Genomic DNA, 9418 nt, shown 5'->3' on the forward strand with positions numbered 1-9418 from the left:
GGGTGATAAGGTGTTGCTACACGGTGTCGGAATCCATACTTCAGAAGAAGTTTTCCAAAGATATTCGATATGAAATGGGAGCCACCGTCACTAACGACTAGTTTTGGCACACCGAATCTAGGAAAGATTATGTTCTTGAACAACTTAATCACTACTCGTGTGTCATTTGTCGGAGAAGCTACGGCCTAGATCCATTTCGAAACATAATCGACAACTACAAGTATGTACTTATTACCAAAATAAGACAAGAATGGTCCCATGAAGTCAATCCCCCACACATCAAAGACTTCCACTTCTAAGATGTCTGTTTGTGGCATTTCATCGCGTCTTGAAACGTTACCAGTGCGTTGGCACCGGTCGCAATTTATAACCGCATTATGGACATCTTTCCATATAGTAGGCCAAAAGAGGCCAGATTGTAAGATCTTAGCACAAGTTTTTGAAGTGCTTGCATGCCCATCATAGGGGGCAGAATGGCAATGAGAGATTATATCGTAGATTTCATCCTCAGGAACACATCGACGTAAAATATCGTCGGTACCTCTTTTGAAAAGCAGAGGTTTATCCCAGTAGTATTGTTTTATATCATGAAAGAATTTCTTCTTTTGTTGGTATGATAGGTCTGGTGGAAGTACTCCAACAACCAGGTAGTTGACAAAATCAGCATACCATGGCAGAGTTGTATTCGCATGAATTTCTTCCACGGATTCTTCTATTTCGGTATCATTTAAGGTTAGTTCCGACATGTCACTTTCCATTTGGGTTATAAGTCGTTCGTAAGGGAAATCATCATTGATTGGAATTTGTTCAGGCTTATCCCATTCGATTCGTGATAAGTGGTCTGCTACTACGTTTTTAGTACCCTTTTTATCCTTTATTTCTAAGTTAAATTCTTGTAAGAGTAAGATCCATCTTAAGAGTCTTGGTTTGGCATCCTTCTTACTTAGCAAATATCTAATAGCGGCATGGTTAGTATAGATAATGATTTTCGCTCCTACTAAGTAGGAACAGAGTTTGTCTAAAGCGAACACAACGGCTAGAAGTTCCTTTTCAGTGGTGGCTTAGTTCATTTGCTCAGGATCTAATGTTTTACTTGCGTAATATATATCATGAATCTTTTTATCCTTTCTTTATCCTAGCACTGCGACTACGGCATAATCACTCGCATCACACATGATTTCGAAAGGTAATCTTCAGTCAGGTGGTTGCATGATAGGTGCGGTGATTAAAGATGTTTTTAATTGCTCAAACACTATTAAACATTTCTCATCAAAGATAAAGTCAGCATCTTTCATTAATAAACCAGTAAGTGGTTTGGTAATTTTCGAGAAATCTTTGATAAAGCGTCGGTAGAAACCGGCGTGTCCTAAAAAGCTTCGTATTTCTCGTACGGTTTTCGGAGGTTGAAGATTCTCTATGATTTCGATCTTAGCTTTGTCTACTTGTAGCACCTCAAATTTGAACCTCCCTTTTGTACATTCATATTCATATTAGGTCATTAACATAACATAGTCCACTGCATAGCATTGCATTGTCCTTTGCCCAAGTGCAAGCCATCAGACAAGATTAGGTCAATTGGTTAGGAAGATCAGTCAAGCAAGCAAGCAAATGCATTTCTCAAGGAAGCAAAGCCCTAGGGTTGGTTCAACATGTTTACATGACCTAGGGGTCCTTTTGAGGTTATTTGGTCAAGGATTGGGTGCTCAGAAGTCATCAGTCATGGTTCAATCCACCAGAAACCCTAGAAAGTCAACTGTGGTCAACTGTGCCTGAAATCAAGGATTTGAAGGTGGGAGATGGTTTGAAAGGCCTCATTCATGTCCATACAAGTCTCATTTGACATTTCAAAGATCAAGATTGAAGAATTTGAGGTCAGATGAAAAGTTTCCAAAAATAGTAAGTGACCTGTAATTGGAAACTGCCAAAAATGGAAAGTTCTTCTCCTCAAATTTACATCATCATACAAGCTTCAAATGAATTTTTGTCCAACATGAAAGTTGAAGGTCTTGTTCTCCCATTTCCAAAAAGTCCAAGAACACTCATTTCTCATGTGTGGTTGGCAAGTTATGATCAAATCATTGTCAAGAATTTTTGAACTTCAAAGTGGCATAACTCTTGAACCATTTGGCCAAATTGAGTGAGGTTTTTTGCTACAAGTCACATTTGACATGTTCTATCCAAATCCTTCATCACATTTCATCAAAAATCATCGCATCAAAATGGCATTTTTCAAGTGGCTTGAATTTAAAAAGGGAGGGGTAAAAAAGTGACTTTCAAAATAAACATTTTCTACACTTTCTACCAATTGCATTTGACTGAAAATCATATTTGGAATATGTTTAGGCCCATTTTCGTGCACTGTAGCATGCACACCATGCATAGAGGTGGAAATATCAACTTTGCATAAACACTTGTTTCCACTAATTCTACTTGCCAAATGCCTAAACATGTTTAAGGTTTTGCTTAACAGATGATATATAAATGAAACCCTAACAGAAAACACATTAGCATTCACTCATCTCAGATCTAGAATTAAAAATCCAAAATTCTCTCAACTTTTCATTCCATTTTTTCTGCAAATCTTCCAAAGAAACTTGTGTTGTTCTTCAAGGATCCTTCATCTCCAAGTATTGTTGAAGCTCTTGCAAGCAGAAATTCGCAACTGTAGAACCTATTCAAGAACTGTTACATTGAGCTTCTTCCATGGCAAGTGTTGATTGGAGCTGTTTCGAGAACAATTGAGCCACGATCCTCACTTCATTCATCTTCTGCATCATTAAGGAGCATCTATTTTCACATTTCGAAGCCTGAAAACATCGAATCAAGATCTGCACTTCACACAAGGTTGGAATTCGAATTCTACCATTCTTGAAATCATGATATGCTTTGGATAGATCTTGCCATGCTGGTTGTAATGAACTTTAAATCGTGAAATTTCATCAAGTATTGTGAAAGTTATATTGAATCTAAGTTTCATATGTGAATGTTATTCTGTTCGTTTCTTTCATGCTAGCTCGAATTAAGTCAAACCAATGTTGGATTATTGATGAGCATTAGGAGATGAACACATTGGCATATCGTTTGTTGATTTTGGTTACAAAGTGTTCATGAGCTGGATTTTGTTTGAAGAACGTATGAACACGTTCAGAAACCCTAATTTTTTCACTGCCAGACCACGTTAGATCTTGGATTTGTTTTGTTTGCATGAAATTAGTGTTTCCATGCCATGAGACCAATCGTTGACTGCCACGCCCTTAAGTGAAACGCGGCGTTTCACTTAAGTGGCTTCTTATTTACGAAATTGCCATTTCAGCCATTTAAATCATTTAATTCAATTTCCATTTTCAATTTTTATTTCATTTTGTATGCTGATCTTAGAAAATTCATAGCTCCTTCAATATTTGTCCAAATAATGTGGGATTTTTTGTGAAATGTTCCTCATGATCTCTAGTTTTTTATGGTGATTTTTCCAGAATTTATGCACGTGTGGATTTTTAAATGGCCTAGGGTTTGTTCATGTGTGTCCAATTTGTGTATGCCTTGCCATTTTGCTTGTGAAATTATGATGCTCAATCCAATGAGGCTGAAATATTTTGTGCTTAAACTAGATATGTTCATGGTCATTTTGGTATAGAGTTTGTGATTTTATCATTGCTGGTTGATGAGATATGATTTTTTGAATAGAGGTGTGACAATTTGTGTCACACCATTCTTGTCCAATTTGATGATTTTTGTTACCATGCCTATTGAACTCCAAATGACCTGAATTTTTGCATGTTGATACTTATGAAAGTTGATAATGCTTGTGAAATTTTCTGGAGTTTTTGAGTGCATTTCCAATTTGATTGAGATTTTCTCCCCTGTTTGACCAAATGTTGACTTCTTGTGATACATGATTTTATATGATTTGTGAAATCCTCATGCATTATTGGATGGACTTGAAATTTGGCATGTGTATTGTAGACATCTTGAAGTTTGCCATGGCTTTGGTTTCATTCATTTATCTTATGCCATTTCTGTTTTATGATTGCTTGAAGTGGATGCATGTTTTGATGCCTTGTATGAGCTTGCTTGATGATGCTTTGACTTTATGAATTTCATTGACTTGCTTCCCTTGATCTAAATGAGCTGAAATTTGGTGTGATTGTCATGTTATGAACTCTGTTTGATCATGAATTTTTTGGTGATTTATTGAAATGTTTGTGATTTTATTTGAGTTGAACCATTCTGTTTGGTTGTATGAGGTTCCAAATTGCATGTTTTGTACTCTTTACTTCATGAAATGATATTGATTGATGATATGAATGTGAAACCACTTGTATTTGTTTCCTAATTGTTTGATCTTGATTTTGGACAAGTTTCATGTTCTGTTTTGGTTTTTTGCTATCATTTCGACCCTAGTCTTGTACTAGTGGTTTGTGCTCTCACATTTGAGTTTTGTTTCAGGTCAAAGGGCACAATTTCCATGCTTAATGATGCTTACTCAATTGGAGTTGACCTATTGATTGTTGATGACTAACTTTGGTTTATTTTGTAGGGTTTAAGACTTGTACCTTGTGCCTAATGGCTTGCACCTTTGTGCATTGACTGTTGTTTGCTTGTGTACAGTTGTACAGTTAACTGTTGACATTTGCTGTTTGATTTCTGTTTGAGTTTAGTACTGATTATCTTGGATTGTTTTCGGGTACTTTAGTTGCTTTAGTTCCCTTGTGAACTTGCTCTTGCTTTGCTTGATAGCTTGAGCATTGAGGTATAACATCCTAACTCCATGTAGTCTGGAAGACCTGGCCTGTTACTTGGCCAGGCACCTGTCTGAAGTCCTCCTTAAGAGGCAATGTTTGTGCTTGTTTATATTTATCCCTGTACATATCAAAGACCTTTGTTAAGGAAATTGGCAGACACAAGAGATGTGCAATCCATCTCCTGCTATTCTGTTGAGTCGTCCCTTGGCTCACATCACATGTTGATGCCTTGTGGACATTAACCCCAAGATCTATGTTGAGTCAGTGTCATAAGTGTAGAAGGGTTCCCACTTCCTGGACCCACACTTCATTGTCTTAAGCTCTCCCAGGCCAGGGATAAGAGCTGTGAAGTCTCATCTTCACTCACCTTTCATCTGCTTCACCTTGACTCTCAATGTCAAGGTTAAGAGCTAACCTTACCCTGATACAGTGGTTTGTTTGTCGAGGTTGACATGACCCCTCGACTAAAACCTAACCTTGATTGAGCCAACTGATTGCATATAGTGTGTGCTATTTGTGCTTGTGTGTTTGTTTTAGCTTGCTTCCTGTGCAAGTTAGGTTTAGTTTGGCTTGCTTCCTGTGCAAGTCATGTTTAGGATAGCTTGCTTCCTGTGCAAGTTAGCTAGAAACCTTGACTTAGGGATGATTTTGTGTGATAACATCTAGGCTCGAGTCGTAGTCTCCCTAGTTGTGTCTCCCTCTGTTATCTGGTTAGGCTAGTCCTGTGTCCCTTCGTAGGGGAACTACGTCGCCCTGATCCTCATACCAGATGAGGTACGTAGGCAAGAGATGAGCTGATCTCTCCGGGCGCCCGTTTTTGTTTTGTCTTGTGTGTGTCAGAAGATGGATGTAAGCCCAGCGATTGGCATTCCGTATCCTCTTGTTGTATGCTTGGAGTCCGGTATAAGTCCATCAAGTGGCATCTGGTTTCCAGTGTGGGTGCGTTTTGGTTCGGAAGCTGATGTAAGTCCAGCGATTGGCATTCGGGTTCCACGTTTTCTTGTGTGGTTTTGTTTGTGTGTGTGTTAGCCGAGCTACGGATGCTCTGATTCTTCTTTGTCCAAGAAGATACGTATGCATAGGATGCGACATCCTAGCGAGCATGTTTTCCCCCAGTCCGAACTACTTAGACTCTGATGTCTATGCCTGATAGACTAAGTAGGCCCAGGATGCGATATCCTGCCGAGTCAGTCTTGTTTGTTTTCTTGTGTCTCTTTCAGCCAGTGTTTGTTTGTTTATGAGCAGTGTTTTAGCAACCATATTCCTTCCTTTTGTGCGTGGATCCCGTCGAGTACGACGGATGCGTGGGGGTGCTAATACCTTCCCTTCGCATAACCGACTCCCGATCCCATTCTCTTTGGTCGCGAGACCATGCTTTTTCCAGGTTTACTCTGAGTGTTTCCTTTCCCTCCTTTGGGATAAATAACGCACGGTGGCGGCTATGTTGTTCTTGTTTTCCCGCCGGTTTTTCGCGTAATGCGACACTACTTTAATTCCTTTATCAGATACTACGTGTCCTAACACAATTCCTTGTTAGACCATGAAATGGCATTTTTCCAAGTTCAAGACGAGATTCACCTTTACGCATCTTTCAAGTACCATTTCAAGGTTTGATAGAAATCCTTCGAAGCTCTGCCCACAAACAGAAAAGTCATCCATAAAGACTTCCATAATGTCGTCTATAAAGTCAGCGAAGATTGACATCATGCATCTTTTGAATGTTACGGGAGCATTGTATAGTCCAATGGCATTCGTTGATAAGCGAATGTACCATAAGGGCATGTGAAGGTTGTCTTCTCTTGGTCGTCAGTATGGATAGGAATTTGAAAGAATCCTGAATAACCGTCTAGATAACAGAAGTGGGAATGCTTAGCCAATCGTTCAAGCATTTGATCAATGAAAGGCAGAGGAAAATGATCCTTTCAAGTGGCTTTATTTAGTTTCCTATAATCGATGTACATTCTACTTCCGGTCACAACTCTTTGTGCTATAGATTCGCCCTTCTCGCTCTTAACAACTGTAACACCCCATTTATTGGGTACTGCATGAACGGGGCTAACCCATTGACTATCGGAGATCGGGTATATGATTCCTGCATCTAATAACTTCTTTACTTCATCCTTGACTACAATACTTAAGATTGGGTTGATCATTCTCTGATGTTCTCTAGAGGTTTTACAATCTTCCTCTATCATAATGCGATGCATACAGATAGAAGGACTTATTCCTTTTAGGTCAGCGATGTTGTAGCCCAACGTAGTTGGATATTATTAAGACATCTAGTAACTTTTCAGTTTCCATCTGTCCTAAGTCAGCGTTGACTATTACTGATCTTTTGAGTTCAGTGTCTAGGAATTCGTATCTTAGGTTCTTTGGTAGTGTTTTTAATTCTAAGTCTGGTTTCTTCGGGCATGGCATGTGGTTGGGTGTAAGTGCTAAGCATTTGCTTAGATTGTCATTTTGGTATGGTTCACGCCAATTATCATCTTCAAAGATTGGAGGGATTTGGATTTTCATTATGTCAGAATATGTGGTTTCTTGCATCTCCATCTCTCTTACGCACTCGTCTATGACATCAAGTAGATAACAAGTATCGTTTATAGCTGGCGCTTGTAAGAATTGTGTCAAGATGAATTCAACCTTTTCTTCTCCAACTTCGAATGTTAGCTTACCTCTTTTCACGTTTATTATGGCTCCGGCAGTAGCTAAGAATGACCTTCCTAATATAATAGGTGTACTGGCATCTTCTTTGATGTCCATGATTATGAAATCTGTAGGAATGTAGAATTGTCCTACACGTACTGGGACATTCTCTAGTATACCGACAGGATATTTGATTGAGTGGTCAGCTAGTTGAACATACATCTTGGTTGGTCTTAGTTCTCCCATGTTGAGCCTTTTACAGATGGTTAAGGGCATTACACTAATGTTGGCTCCTAGGTCGCATAGAGCTTTGTCTATGACGAACTTTCCAATGATACAGGGTATGGAGAAACTACTTGGGTCTTTTAGTTTGGGAGGCATGTTATTTTTGATTATTGCGCTACACTCAGCGGTAAGTGTAACCGTTTCATTATCCTCAATCTTTTTCTTATTGGATAAGATCTCTTTAAGAAATTTGGCATATGAGGGCATTTGTGTGATGGCTTCTGTAAAGGGAATTATAATGTTTAGTTGCTTCAGAAGTTTCAATGAATTTCCTAAATTGCCCTGCAGTTTTAGAATTTGCGAGTCTTTAAGGATACTGAATGGGTGGTTTATAAGGTGGTGGAGGCACATAAGATTTTTCTTTCTCTTCAGCCTCTCGGGTATTATCTTCCTTCTCCTACGGTTCACTTACCTTCTCAGTTGTTGTTTTGTCAGGTTTTTGGTACATGGCAGGATTTTGGAGTCTTGGATCTACGGGTCCGTCTAGTTCTTTTCCACTCCTCAATATAACAGCATTTGCATGTCCTTTTGGATTAGGTTGCGGCTGTCCAAGAAATGTGCCAGCGGGAGCGGCAGTAGATGCTTGTTGTTGAGCCACTTGTGAAATTTGTGTTTCAAGCATTTTGTTGTGGGTGGCTAAGGCGTCTACTTTGCTCGCTAATTGTTTAAGTTGCTCACTAGTATGTATGTTTTGGTTCAAGAAGTCTTTGTTTGTTTGAGCTTGGGTAGCTATGAAGCTTTCCATCATTAGTTCAAGGTTGGACTTCCTAGGCATGTTAGGAGCATTATTAGCTGGCTTTTGATATCCAGGCGGAATAACGGGTGCTTGGCCAGGTGCATACAGGGCGTTGTTATTCTTATACGAAAAGTTGGGATGGTTTTTCCAACCTGGGTTATATGTATTCGAGTAAGGGTTTCCTTGTGCGTAATTCACTTGATCGGTTGGGACTCTTGCCAATATCTGACATTCTGGTGCAGTGTGTCCAGGAGTTCCACATAACTCACAGTTTGGAGTCACGACAGCCACGATGGCTGTGGGTGGTATGGTCAAGTTGTCTAACTTTTGAACAAGGGCATCTACCTTTGCATGGATGTGGTCAGGGCTACTGATTTCGTACATTCCACTTTCTGTTTGGGACTTTTCTACTAGAGTTCTTTCACCTCCCCATTGGCAATGGTTTTGGGCCATGTTTTCAATAAGTTGATAGGCTTCGTTGTATGGCTTGTCCATAAGTACACCGTCCGCGGCAGCGTCTACTATCAGTCTTGTGTTATACATAAGCCCATTGTAAAATGTGAGAATGATCACCCAGTCTTCGAGACCGTGATGTGGACATATCATCATCATGTCTTTGTATCTCTCCCACGCGTCGTAGAGAGATTCTACATCCTTTTGTCGAAATCCGTTGATTTGAGCTCTCAGCATATCAGTTTTGCTTGGCGGAAAATATCAGGATAAGAACACGTTCTTCAGTTCTTCCCATATTGTAACTGAGTTGGATAGCAAGGATTGCAACCAAGCCCAAGCTTTGTCTCTTAGAGAGAAAGGAAAGAGGTGTAGTCTTATCGCATCTTGAGATACACCATTCACCTTCACAGTGTCCGCGTATTGCACAAACTTGGTCAAATGCTCATTAGGGTCGTCCGTAGGATTTCCAGCAAATTGATGTTGTTGGACGGCTGATAATAATGAGGGTTTTAGCTCGAAATCGTTTTGATTGATAGCAGGGGCAACAATGTTGCTGTGA

The 9418-nt window shown here is 39.6% G+C and overlaps 1 non-coding gene across 1 annotated transcript; it reads left to right on the forward strand.

Moving 5' to 3' along the window:
- The first annotated feature begins 8989 nt into the window (after nt 1–8989).
- Nucleotides 8990–9096, forward strand: LOC127125188 (small nucleolar RNA R71). The gene has a single exon (XR_007804641.1). It is a non-coding gene; the product is annotated as a small nucleolar RNA R71 (small nucleolar RNA).
- Nucleotides 9097–9418: the final 322 nt, after the last annotated feature.

Source organism: Lathyrus oleraceus, chromosome 2 (genome assembly GCF_024323335.1).
Source record: "Lathyrus oleraceus cultivar Zhongwan6 chromosome 2, CAAS_Psat_ZW6_1.0, whole genome shotgun sequence".
NCBI lineage: Eukaryota > Viridiplantae > Streptophyta > Magnoliopsida > Fabales > Fabaceae > Lathyrus > Lathyrus oleraceus.